Here is an 11,325-nt window from a genome sequence, read left to right as displayed (position 1 = left end):
ATGGCACCTTTTAGAGACAGATATAACAACAGGGAGTTGGGGTACACAGAGCTGGTCAGGCCAACAGAAACTCTCTGCTAGATACCAGGGAGCCCCTGGCCTTCTGGCATAGGGATGCTCTCAGAATCACAAACTCCCTGCCACTAGCAGCCTCCCTTTGCAGAATAATTTGCAGTGTTGTTGCTATAGTGCTCAATTGTGCCGTTTGAGTAAAGACTACAAGATCAGATTAAATAGTAAATCCTTAGTCTTCTTTCTAAAGTTCAAAGGGTTGCTTCCATTCTCATTGACTATGGGAGGAGCAGGATCAGACTCATAGGGCTTTTTCCTAATGCACCAAGTAAGGGCCAAATCCTGCTTTCCTGGCTCTCCGAAGTACTTCCACTGAAGTCATTGGGACTGAAAACTGCAGGGCAATGAGCCATCTACAAAGAGGCCCTTACCGACTGATCCCCTCAGTCAGTACATGAATAGCCAGCTCTGTTAGTTGTGAGAACTGTGATGGGGCTTATTAGGCAAACAGGGGAAATGGCTGAACACACTAATCCTGGCCGTCAGTTTCATTCTTTCTTTTCTGGTTTTGTTAAAAGCAATTGCTTAATCATAATGTTTAAGGCCATTAATCAAAACCAGAGTTTGTATGAACACCCTGCTAAATTACAGCCAAGCTTGGTGCTACTAAAAGCTCACCAGTGGCAGGCAAATGGCTCTAATGTGAAGTGAGTCATTTAAAAGGTACATATCCCTTTAATATTCTGAGTTAGTCATTCCTAAAGATAGGAGGGCAGGTAGTACTATCACATTCATTAACAGGAGTCTTAATACTGTTACTGAAGTACAGGTAATTACAGGAGATGTTTCTGGAGTAGAAATAACTGTGCACTGCATCTCTCACATACAAATATTTTACTTTGCATTAACACGATGAACCTACTTCTGTTGTCTGATGCTTAATCAAATTCAATGTATACTTTGAAGGAGACAGATGAGTTTAATTTAGTATCAACTTTTCTCTCTTCCCACTATAGAAATAAAATGAAGCAGAAGAGAAAAATCAAAATAAAGGTGAGATGCAAAAGCAGTTAAAGCACTGTGGTTTGTGTATTGCACTGCACCATTATATGAGAGTATTAAGGATGCAGTTAATGCAGGTATGTCATTTAAAAAATGTTGAAGTAGGCAAAATACACCCAATAGGTCCAATTTTCCAAATGCAGATACTTTAATAGGACAATAAGATCTTGTAATAGGATGCTCAGACTGGCACTTAAGTGCATACAATGGGAATAGCTATGCTTACCTATTGATCTGATGCAGGATTCAAGTGTCCTAGTAACATGTGCACAGTGAAAACAAAGCTCCCATGCTCATATGTCACAGAGAAGACAAAGGATAGAGCTGAGGAAATAACTCCTAACCAAGGACTTATTCCAGAAACCTAGCGTCCTTTTCTGTTGCACATTGTCTGGGAGCCATTAACGACTTTCTCCCGTTTGTCCTTTATTCAAACTCGGTCACAATGACAAAATAATTTTCTGCGCGTGAGCACTTTGTGACTACTCCGAAGGATCCGAAATGTAAGACTTGCGGTTCTTTCTGAGTGACTGCATAGGTCACGTGGCTTTGTTTCGGTTCCCCCCCCCCGGTAGCCCAGAACGCCTAGGAAAAGAGGGTTGGGGGTAAGTGCGTGTGAAGAGGGCTGGGCGCGTGGCGGCCGGGGGCAGCTGGGCGCGCACCACCCCGCCGCGCGCGCCACTTTCCCGGACTTCTCGCTACTTCCTGCCCTGCCAGGCCCAGCAGCGGGGAGGGAGAGACCGACCGGCTCCTGCTGTAGGAGGCGCCGCCCACACCCCGGGCCGCCAGCGCCCCCCGCGGCTCCCTTGCACAGAGGGGCGGGCCCGACGGCGCCCGGCGCCCTCCCCCCGGCCCGCCGTTGGTCCGCTCCCGGAGCCAATAGGCCGTCGCGCCTTGGCTGGGGGCTCGGGGGCAGAGACCAGCGCGGAGCTTGCGCCGCGGCAGCGCGGGGCGCCGCATGCGGCAGTGTCAGTGACCGCGCGGAGAGCGCCGCGCCGGCCAGCCCAGCCCAGCCCAGCCCAGCCTCCCTCCGCTGCCAAGTTCGGTCTCCCCGCGGGTCCCAGGGCGGCTGCCGCTGCCTCCCTCCCTCCCTCCCCGCCCCGCTGCCCGGAGCCGGCGGCTCGTTTCCTCTTTCGCTCCTCGCTCGCCCCGCTGCCCGTCGCCTTTCTCTCTTCGCAGCCCGAAGCGGAGCCGCCGCTCCCGGGACCGCGGCCGCCGCCGAGCCGCAGCGAGCGCTTCACTTCGCGCGGGTCCGGCCTGGGAGCGTCCCACCCCGGCAGCCGGAGCGCGGCGAGCCCAGCCCAGCCCCAGGACCCGGTAAGGGCGGTGAGCGGCGCCCGTGCCCCCTTGGCGCGCTGCTGGGGGGACCCCCCTTCGGTTTGATGCGTTGTTTTCTCTTCTCCCCCTGTGAGCCACCCCCTCCCCCCCACGTTACCCTTCCCCCGGCGGGTTGGGGGGTGAGGTAATCGGCTCCTCTCCTAGCCTTGGGAATAGGGGAAATGTAACCAGGCGGCAGGCAGGCAGGGTTCTGCAGCGATTGAGCTCCCCTTTCATACGGCCGGCGATTTTCAAACAAGTTCGGGTTTAAAACCCGCAGCTCGATGCAGTCGGTGCCAGCTGTCAGTGGGGTGCGTGCGTGCATCTTTTGATCGTGTTCCCCCACCGGGGAAGCCGATACAAGGTGGGGTGGGTGGGGACGATGGGTCTTTAGAGATCGTCCCAGACCTTTCTCATTTCCTCCAGGGTTCCAGGCAGCAGAGTTTTTAGTCTCTCCTTCTCGTTTGGTCTGTGACCTTAGCAGTTAGGGAGACCCGCCTTTCCAGTAGCTTCCTAACAATGTTGTGGTATTTTGTTAAGTCTAGTAGATCATGATTCGTGGTGAGTTCAACAAAATGTATCATTCTTTACTTCTGGAACCCTTCCTTATTAACTATAACAGTCCTCTCCTCCTCTCCAGCCCTGTTTGTATGGTGCAGATTTACTATTTTAATTCCTTGGATTTCACAGTTAACCCACTACTCTGATTGTGGGGGTGTGAAATGAGATGTGCTGCTTTTTTCTCTGCCTGACTACAGGTATGCACGTGTGTGTGGATGTGTGTGTGTATGTATGTATGTGTGTGTGGATGTGTGTGTGTATGTATGTATGTGTGTGTATATGTATGTGTGTGTATATATATATATATATGTGTGTGTGTCTGGGTATGTGGGTGTGCATGTGGATTGTCTAATTTAGCAGAAAAATATGATGATTAAAGTTAAGCAGAGACCCCAGGGCTCACAGTAATGGTGGTTAATCTTTTACCAGTCAGACTTATAAATGCATAAGCATTACACTGTGATTAAACAAACTATTTAAAAACGGAACTTCCTACTCGCCATACTCTAGAGAATGTCCTTCCAGAAAATCTTTGTGTTCTTTACTGGTGTCTTCAAGAGATTGCTCAGAAAAACAAAAGCCAGGCTGGCTGGTGAGAGAGACCCTAGATCTGAACAGTTACCTATTTACACTTTAGTGGGTTCTTTGCTGAAAAGGGTTTTAGTCGATTTTAAATTAGCATTAGAGTTGTCATTTGCTTAATGATCTGTAGAAAGAGAGTGCGTATTTGAGGTTATTATGAAATGTTGAGATTTACAAGAAATTATATGTAAAATGGCACACTTACATTTTTACCAATGAATTTCCGTACAAATAACCCTTTCCTGAGTGAAAGTTATGTAATGCAGTGTTGTCTGAAATGGAACCTTTTTGTCTTCAAATACTGTATATGCTCATTCTGCTGTTTAATCACCACTAGATGTTTGGTTTTTTTTAAAAAATGGGGACTTTGTCACATCCAGGAATGTTTACAAGTAAACTTTGTCATGAGATCATAAGTATAATGTACCTAGCTGCAAAAAGAAACTCTATGACTATATTTCTTATAATAGGGAGAGAAGGGGATGGAGACTGAGAATGTGCACACTCGTTTTCCTCCTCTTAATATTAAGGGTATTTTCCAGTGGCTCTGAGCCATTCCTTGTAATTCTGCCTCAAAACCTCCTATCGCTAAAATGCAGCTCCAGCAAGACCATGGAGAGTTTCAGTAAACTGTTATGATAAAGCTGTCTTGCATACTCATGCCAACACTGCTTTGGTGCTTCCTGCTGTCATTGGCAAGTAAAGCTGTGGGAACAATTAATCTGCTATGACTTTGAAATGCCCTGCCCACTCTCCTTTGGGAACAGCTTTGACCATCTGATGCTGAGTAGAACCACAAGCACATTGCTGTGACTTCTGAATGTTCTCTTTCTTACAATAGGCTCCTTGGTGCATGTGAACAACTGAATGTTAGGTATCCTCTAATTCAGAAGTTCTCAAACTTTGGGGTCAGGATCCCGAAGTGGGTCGTAAGCCCTTTCTAATGGGGTTACCAGAGGTGGCGTTAGACTTGCTGGGGCCTGGGGCTGAAGGCAAAGCCCAAACCTCATCACCTTGGGGCGAAAGCCCGAGCCTCACCACCTGAGGCCAAAGTCAAAGCCGGAGGGCTTCAGCCTGGGTAGCCCGGCTCAGGTTGTAGGCCCCCCACCTGGGTCTGAAGGCCTTGGACTTTGACTTTGGCTCCTGCGCCCTGGGTTCTCCCCCCCCCCCCCCCAAGCTGGTGGGGCTTGGGTGGACTCAAACTTTGGTCCCCCCTCCTCAGGTCATATAGTAAACTTTTTTTTGTTAGAAAGGGGTTGCAGTGCAATGAAGTTTGAGAACTCCTGCTCTAATCTAGTGCAACATGTGGAAACTTCTGATCATCCAAGCAGCTCTTTCCTTGTGGTAGACTGCAGGGTACCATTGTTCTGAATTAATAATACAGATTACTTTGTGGTCCAAATTATGTTAAAGTTGGGGTATGACAGTTTTGTTTTGTTTTTTTTGTTTGTTTGTTTTTGCAGGGGGGACACATGGGCCACTGGCTAGAAATGGTAACGTTCTAAAAAACTGACAATACATCCGTTGTTTGGATTTGAGTGGGGCAGAAATGCTAGTAATTCAAGCAGATTGTTATCCTGCTTAGCTTTCTGGGTTGTAGATTTTTCTTAATGTTATAGTGATGAGAGGCTGTATTTCTAATGCGTCAATGTATGTGTGCATGCGTGCAGAATGTGCTGATGTTGGGGATGTTGCCTTTCTAAGTATCTGTTGATCATTTCTTAAAACCTGACTTTAGGTCAGATTCAACAACTAAAACAGTCTGTCTTCCACTGATTGCAAGAGCAGCCAATGTTTTTAAATCTGTATTCAGCCCTCGGTTTCTAGTATTAAACAAAATGTTTTGATTTAGGATCAGTTTCTCTTGACTGTAGTCTATATCAGAAAATATATACTGAAGTTGGGGTGCATAGAGAAGAAACAGAGCTTAACTCATGTTAATTTCTGTTGGCAAGAGGTAATTTTAACTTATCTCCAGTCATGTTGACTGTATTAATGAAGTAACATGCTGCATTGGGTGTCTATGCAATAGGTTCTGTCACTGTAGGATTTCAGTTTGCAGAGCTGTTAGTTTTAACCTTAATGAGCGTAAAATGTTTTCAATGTCTGAAATTCCAATTGCTACAATAACGTGCTGCCATTCTGAAGTTGAACAAATGTATAAGCGTATTTTATCTTCACTTTGCCAGTCTATTGCTGAACAAAAGCTTTCACAAGCTTGTGGTTGTGTGATAGCGCTATAAACCAACACATTGTCTCCCAGCCAATATGTCTTCTGCCTGTTGTCGTCTTCTGCTTCACAGTATAATAGCAAAGTATCTGTATATTCGTAAACAAAATATTGAAGTCAAGTATCTGCCTGCCTCCTGAATTTACAGCTGAAAGAATAAATGCTGAAATGATTCTTCTGGAAATCTTGTGTGTCTCTGGGAGTTCAGTATTCCATTACTTTTTAACCAGGAGATTTTGTTGGTTCAAATATACAATAAAAGTGCATTCCTTTGTGCTTGAGTACTTCAGTGATGCTATAAGGTACAAGTTTGAGGCTGAATTGATTTTAACAATCTGAAATGTGCTGTAATTCCCCTGGAGTGCACTGGCTGAGGTATGCCATTGCTATTAAAAAGTGTTATTTATAACTCATAAGGTGACTAGTAAGACCTATGTGTCTTCTTTTTTTTTTTTTTTTTTTAAAGCATCTGAATTACAAACATGGAAGAAACCACAAATGCTACTCTCTCTCTCTCCCCTCCCATCCCCCCCCCCCAATATACACAGCTCTTCCTTGTCCTTTTTGTGTCTGATCCTTTCATGATCAAGCAGGAACCAAGTAGTTCAATTAATTCTTATTACTAGTTCACATTAGACAAAGTGTGCTTCACTCTGAATCAGACACATTTTTGGATGATCAAACTTCCTGAGAGAGGCAGTCTACTTGAAAACTAGTCAACACAGAAACATGAAGTAAGGGCTTGGGTACACTTGTGAGTTACAGCGCAATAAAGGAGCCCCGGGCACACCAGCTCACTACCTGCCCACGCTGGCAAGTCATGTAGAGCGGTCTGACTCTATGGCTACAGCGCTGCTGGTACTCCACCTCAGCGAGTGGAATAACGTTTGCTGCGCTCCTCCTGGAGCGCCAGTGTGAACGAGGTGTTGCTTTACTGCACTCTGATCAGCCTCCAGAAATGTCCCATAATCCGCTTAAGTCAAGTGGCCACTCTTGTCACTGCTGTGAAATTGGCTGCAGGAATGCGGAAATGCCCTTTCAAAGCTCCATGTTGGGGAAGCGGGCTGTTGATCAGCTCCTAGAAAAAGCAAACATTTACTGTTTGCTTTGAGTGAGTGAGAGAGAGGTGGTGGGGAGAGGGGTCTGAACTTACAAGACAGCATGCTGACACAGTCTTAGCACCCCAAAAACCCACTCTTCCCCCCCCATACACACAACACTCTCTCCCTGTCACACTCCACCTCACCCCAATTTGAAAAGAACGTTGCAGTCACTTGCATGCTGGGATAGGTGCCCATAATGCAGCGTTCCCAGTGCTGCTGCAAATGTGGTCACGCCAGTGCGCTGTCAGCTGTCAATGTGGACAGACTGCAGTGCTTTCCCTACTGCGCTCTGCGAAGGCTGGTTTCACTCTCAGCGCTCTACATCTGCAAGTGTAGCCATGCCCTTAATGTAGCCTGAGCTACTACACTTGCCTTTAAGGCCCTCTGCAGGTTTTACAAAAGCATTTTTTAAAAAGAGGGTTTTCTTGCCCCTGTTGCAGCATATTCGTACAGACAGCAGAGCAAATTGACTGACTGCCCTGGTGTAGTCATGTAACTGAATGGGCATGCAGTAAACAAACCAGGAAAAAATAGTTTTCTCTAATATTTCAGTGATAGTAATATGGACATCTTCAGAAAGAGGACTTTAAAATTGGTGTCCCTTTTAAGTATCCCGTAATGTTGTTAGAAAACATTTAGATGGTGCATTTATATGGAGACTTTATGAGGGAGGTTGAATATTAGAAGTATGAAGTGAGCTTGACAGTGTGAGATGACCTGACAAATTTGCCATTTTTAAGGGCTAAAGGTCATGAAGTTGGTTGAGAAGTCAGACTGATTTTTGTTGTTTTGGACCATGTTTCTGTTGTAACAAATTAACTAGTGTACTGATCATCTTGTAAAGGTGTTTGTTTTACTTTCCCAGACACAAGCATGTGGGTGTATGCAATCTACTACCCGAAAAGAAAGCAAGGAACACTTTATTGTGAATGTCTTGGTGTGTGTTTAGTTCTAGTGATTAAGTTGTAGGCTGTTGTAATTTATTGAAAACACAAACATTACTCTTGACAGAGATTGATGGTGTAGGTCAGGCTTGAGTTAAGGAAATGTATCTTGTTGTTGGCTGGAAGTTGACAAGTGTCTTGTGCTAAGTCATTATAGAACTGGCAGTGGTGTGGGTGGCAGGGAGGAAAAAAGAATGCCTTCTGGGGGCACAAAGCCAAGTCTGTGTGGGTGTATTATGAGCCTTCCTTTCCATGTTTTTAATTCGCCTCAACACTGAGCAGACGAGCACATCGGTACAGAATGGACGCCTTTGTTGCTCTGTAGTTTCAAGATTTTTTTCAGTTCTGTAAAGTGTATTGTGAATGGAATTCCTCTACTCTTGGCTCTGTGCCCATTGTGTAGGGGGAGGAAAGCTTGTAGTTGTACTGCCGATTGTCTGATCCTGGTTTGGAGGGCGTCACTTGCTTTCTCCTGTTTTGATTGGGTGTTCAGCAGTAAATAATCTTTCCCAAAACTTACTGCATTGCATTTCTTAGAACAAAAGTCATCTGATGGTGTGGCAAAATGATCTGTTTTTAAAAGGTTAGAGCATGAGTTATGAAACTTGAGTGTTTGGTAGGTTTTTATGTGTGGGTTTATAACCACTAGCACTTACTTAATTAATTATTAAACTATTGTAGAATTTAGAAAAGGGTCCAATTGTGATTTATTAATATTTTAATTAAGGAAAATAGCAATATCTGTAATGTGTATTAGATTATATTGCAAAAACTTGTCTTTTCACTGAGAGAGGATTCCTTAGCAGCAGTGAACTTTGGTGTGAATTCTAGAAGGTGGAGAGGAAGGGGGAGGAGAAATGAGATAAGCATGGAAATAGGTTTAATAGATAGTAGAATGCAATTGGTGATTAGACACCAATTGATTGGTGGTTTTTTTTCTCTTTTGGGTTGGGATTTATTGCACTTATTGTATGTCCCTAAGGGCTTTCTTAGAAACTAATGATCTTTGTGCAATAGATGGCACAGAAAGTACTCGGATTGAACCCAGTTTTTCTCTCCCCCCCCCCCCCCCCGGATAACCATAACAACGTAACATAAAATGAGTGTTTCAAATGCAGATATTTTCTAAATTGCTGCCTTGTGATTAATCTCTGTAATACAGTCAGAACCTTTTAAGTGAACATTTTAACACATGCCAGTGCTAAGGATGCTGATGTTTCCTACCCATCCTTGTGGGATGCTTTTATTGGTGCCACTGGCCAGTAAAGCACAGTAAGTATGAGTAAATGATTCAGCTTTTCATTGATGGGACCTTAAAATCTCTCTGCAGACACCAAGAGATCTGATATCCACACTGCAGGGATTATAGTGGCATATCTATTCTTCCATTGACCTGTTTGCGTCTAGACCAAGGATTAGCTGGGCATAGCTATGGCACTTACACCCCTGAGCAGTGTAACTATATTGACCTAACTTTTAAGTGTAGACCAGGCCTAATTCTCCTTTGACTTACATAGATGTAAATTGCGAGTAACTCCACTGAAGTCAATTAAGGGCTTGTCTACACTACAGCTGGGATCGACACTGCAGCAATCGATCCACAGGGAGTCAGTTTAATGGGCCTAGTGAAGATCCGCTAAATCGACCGCTGATTGCTCGGAATTCGACTCTGATAGTCCACCAGATTGAGAAGAGGAAGGGGAGTCGACGGGAGAGCATCTCCCGTTGACACAGCGTAGTGTGGACCCCGCAGTAAGTAGATCTAAGCTACATTGATTTGAGTTATGCTATTCTCATAACTCAAATTATGTAGCTTAAATCAACTTTCCCCTTTAGTGTAGACAAGGCTACAGACTAGGGATTGAATGGCTAGGCAGCAGTTCTGCAGAAAAGGACCTAGGGGTTACAGCGGACGAGAAGCTGGATATGAGGCAACAAGGGCACGCTGTTGACAAGAAGGCCAATGGCATTTTGGGCTGTATAAGTAGGGCCATTGCCAGCAGATCGAGGGACGTGATCGTTCCCCTCTATTCGACATTGGTGAGGCCTCATCTGGAGTACTGTGTCCAGTTTTGGGCCCCACACTACAAGAAGGATGTGGAAAAATTGGAGAGAGTCCAGCGAAGGGCAACAAAGATGATTAGGGGTCTGGAGCACATGACTTATGAGGAGAGGCTGAGGGAACTGGGATTGTTTAGTCTGCAGAAAAGAAGAATGAGGGGGGATTAGATAACTGCATTCAACTACCTGAAAGGGGGTTCCAAAAAGGATGACTCTAGACTGTTCTCAGTGGTAGCAGATAACAGAGCAAGGAGTAATGGTCTCAAGTTGCAGTGGGGGAAGTTTCGATTGGATATTAGGAAAAACTTTTTCACTAGGAGGGTGGTGAAATACTGGAATGGGTTACCTAGGGAGGTGGTAGAAACTCCTTCCTTAGAAGTTTTCAAGGTCAGGTTTGACAAAGTCCTGGCTGGGGTGCTTTGGTTGGAGATTGGTCCTGCTTTGAGCAGGTGGTTGGACTAGATGGCCTCCTGAGGTCCCTTCCAACCCTGATATTCTATGATTCTAAGGCCTGAGGTACACTTATGCAGTTGAGAGGAGTATTATGCCTAAGGTGTGGTGTTTTTTTTTTTTTGTTTTTTTTTTTAATTTAAAGTGTCTGGATTGCCTTTAGGAAATTGATTTCCACTGAAGTGCTTGGTAGGTGGATTTTTGTTGTTTTTGCAGGAGATTAGGGATGTTTTTTGTTTTTTTTTTTCTCCCTAGGATGTTGAAAAACTAAATAGACTATAGGAGTTTCACCTCTCTTTTCCCGCACCTCCCTTCGAAACACAAGCATGAAGAATCCTGTTAACCACAGCGTCAAACAGCTTCTCGATAAGGCAAGTCCTAGGCTGGTTGGTGTTTTTCAAATCTGTGTAAAACATTGCTGACTTAGGGTACATCTTCACTACCCACCGGCTCGGCAGGTAGTGATCGATCTATTGGGGATCGACGCCTGTACTCCACCTCGGCAGGAGCCGCCACCAGTTGTCACGCCGCCGTGAGGACGACCAGGTAACTCGAACTAAGATACTTCGACTTCAGCTATGTGAACCACCCCCCCCCCCCCCAGTGTAGCCCAGGCCTTAGGGTCTAATCCTGTTTCATTCGGAGTTGATGGGCCCGAAAGAGAATAGGAGCAAGTCTTTAGAGCTACCTGTTGACTTTACTATGACGCAAGAAGATTTCTAATTCACAGAACTTTGTTTTCTGCACTCAGATCTGATCTTTGAAACATGCATTGTGAGTGAGAGAAAAATAGTGCTCCTTCTGGAGAATGTTGGTTTATGTTAGTGTTGTAAATTTCAGCCTTTTTTTAGAGATTAGTCTTAATTACTAAGGGACGTTTTTCCTCTCAGACTATACACTAAATGAGAGCAAATTGTTCTTAGCATATTAAAGAAAAGTACATAATTTAGACTCCTTTCCATTAGGATATAATCTTTACTTTACTTTCCCAATGCTGCATATT

General features: G+C 44.9%; 1 protein-coding gene across 3 annotated transcripts in view; it reads left to right on the top strand.

The window, feature by feature from the left end:
* Positions 1 to 1,989: 1,989 nt before the first annotated feature.
* Positions 1,990 to 11,325, top strand: part of HPCAL1 (hippocalcin like 1) — a 104,451-nt gene continuing 95,115 nt past the window's right edge. For 2 of the 3 annotated variants that reach the window (XM_077812528.1, XM_077812527.1), the window contains exon 1: positions 1,990 to 2,391. The gene's annotated coding sequence lies outside the window, so the exon portion shown is untranslated. Of the gene's footprint in view, positions 2,392 to 10,577; positions 10,694 to 11,325 lie in introns of those variants that run through there. The other variant, XM_077812531.1, reaches the window with a different exon arrangement.

This window comes from Eretmochelys imbricata, chromosome 3 (assembly GCF_965152235.1).
Source record: "Eretmochelys imbricata isolate rEreImb1 chromosome 3, rEreImb1.hap1, whole genome shotgun sequence".
Taxonomy (NCBI): Eukaryota; Metazoa; Chordata; order Testudines; family Cheloniidae; genus Eretmochelys; species Eretmochelys imbricata.
Note: the sequence above shows the minus strand (reverse complement) of the source record. Positions and strands in the feature narration are given on the sequence as shown.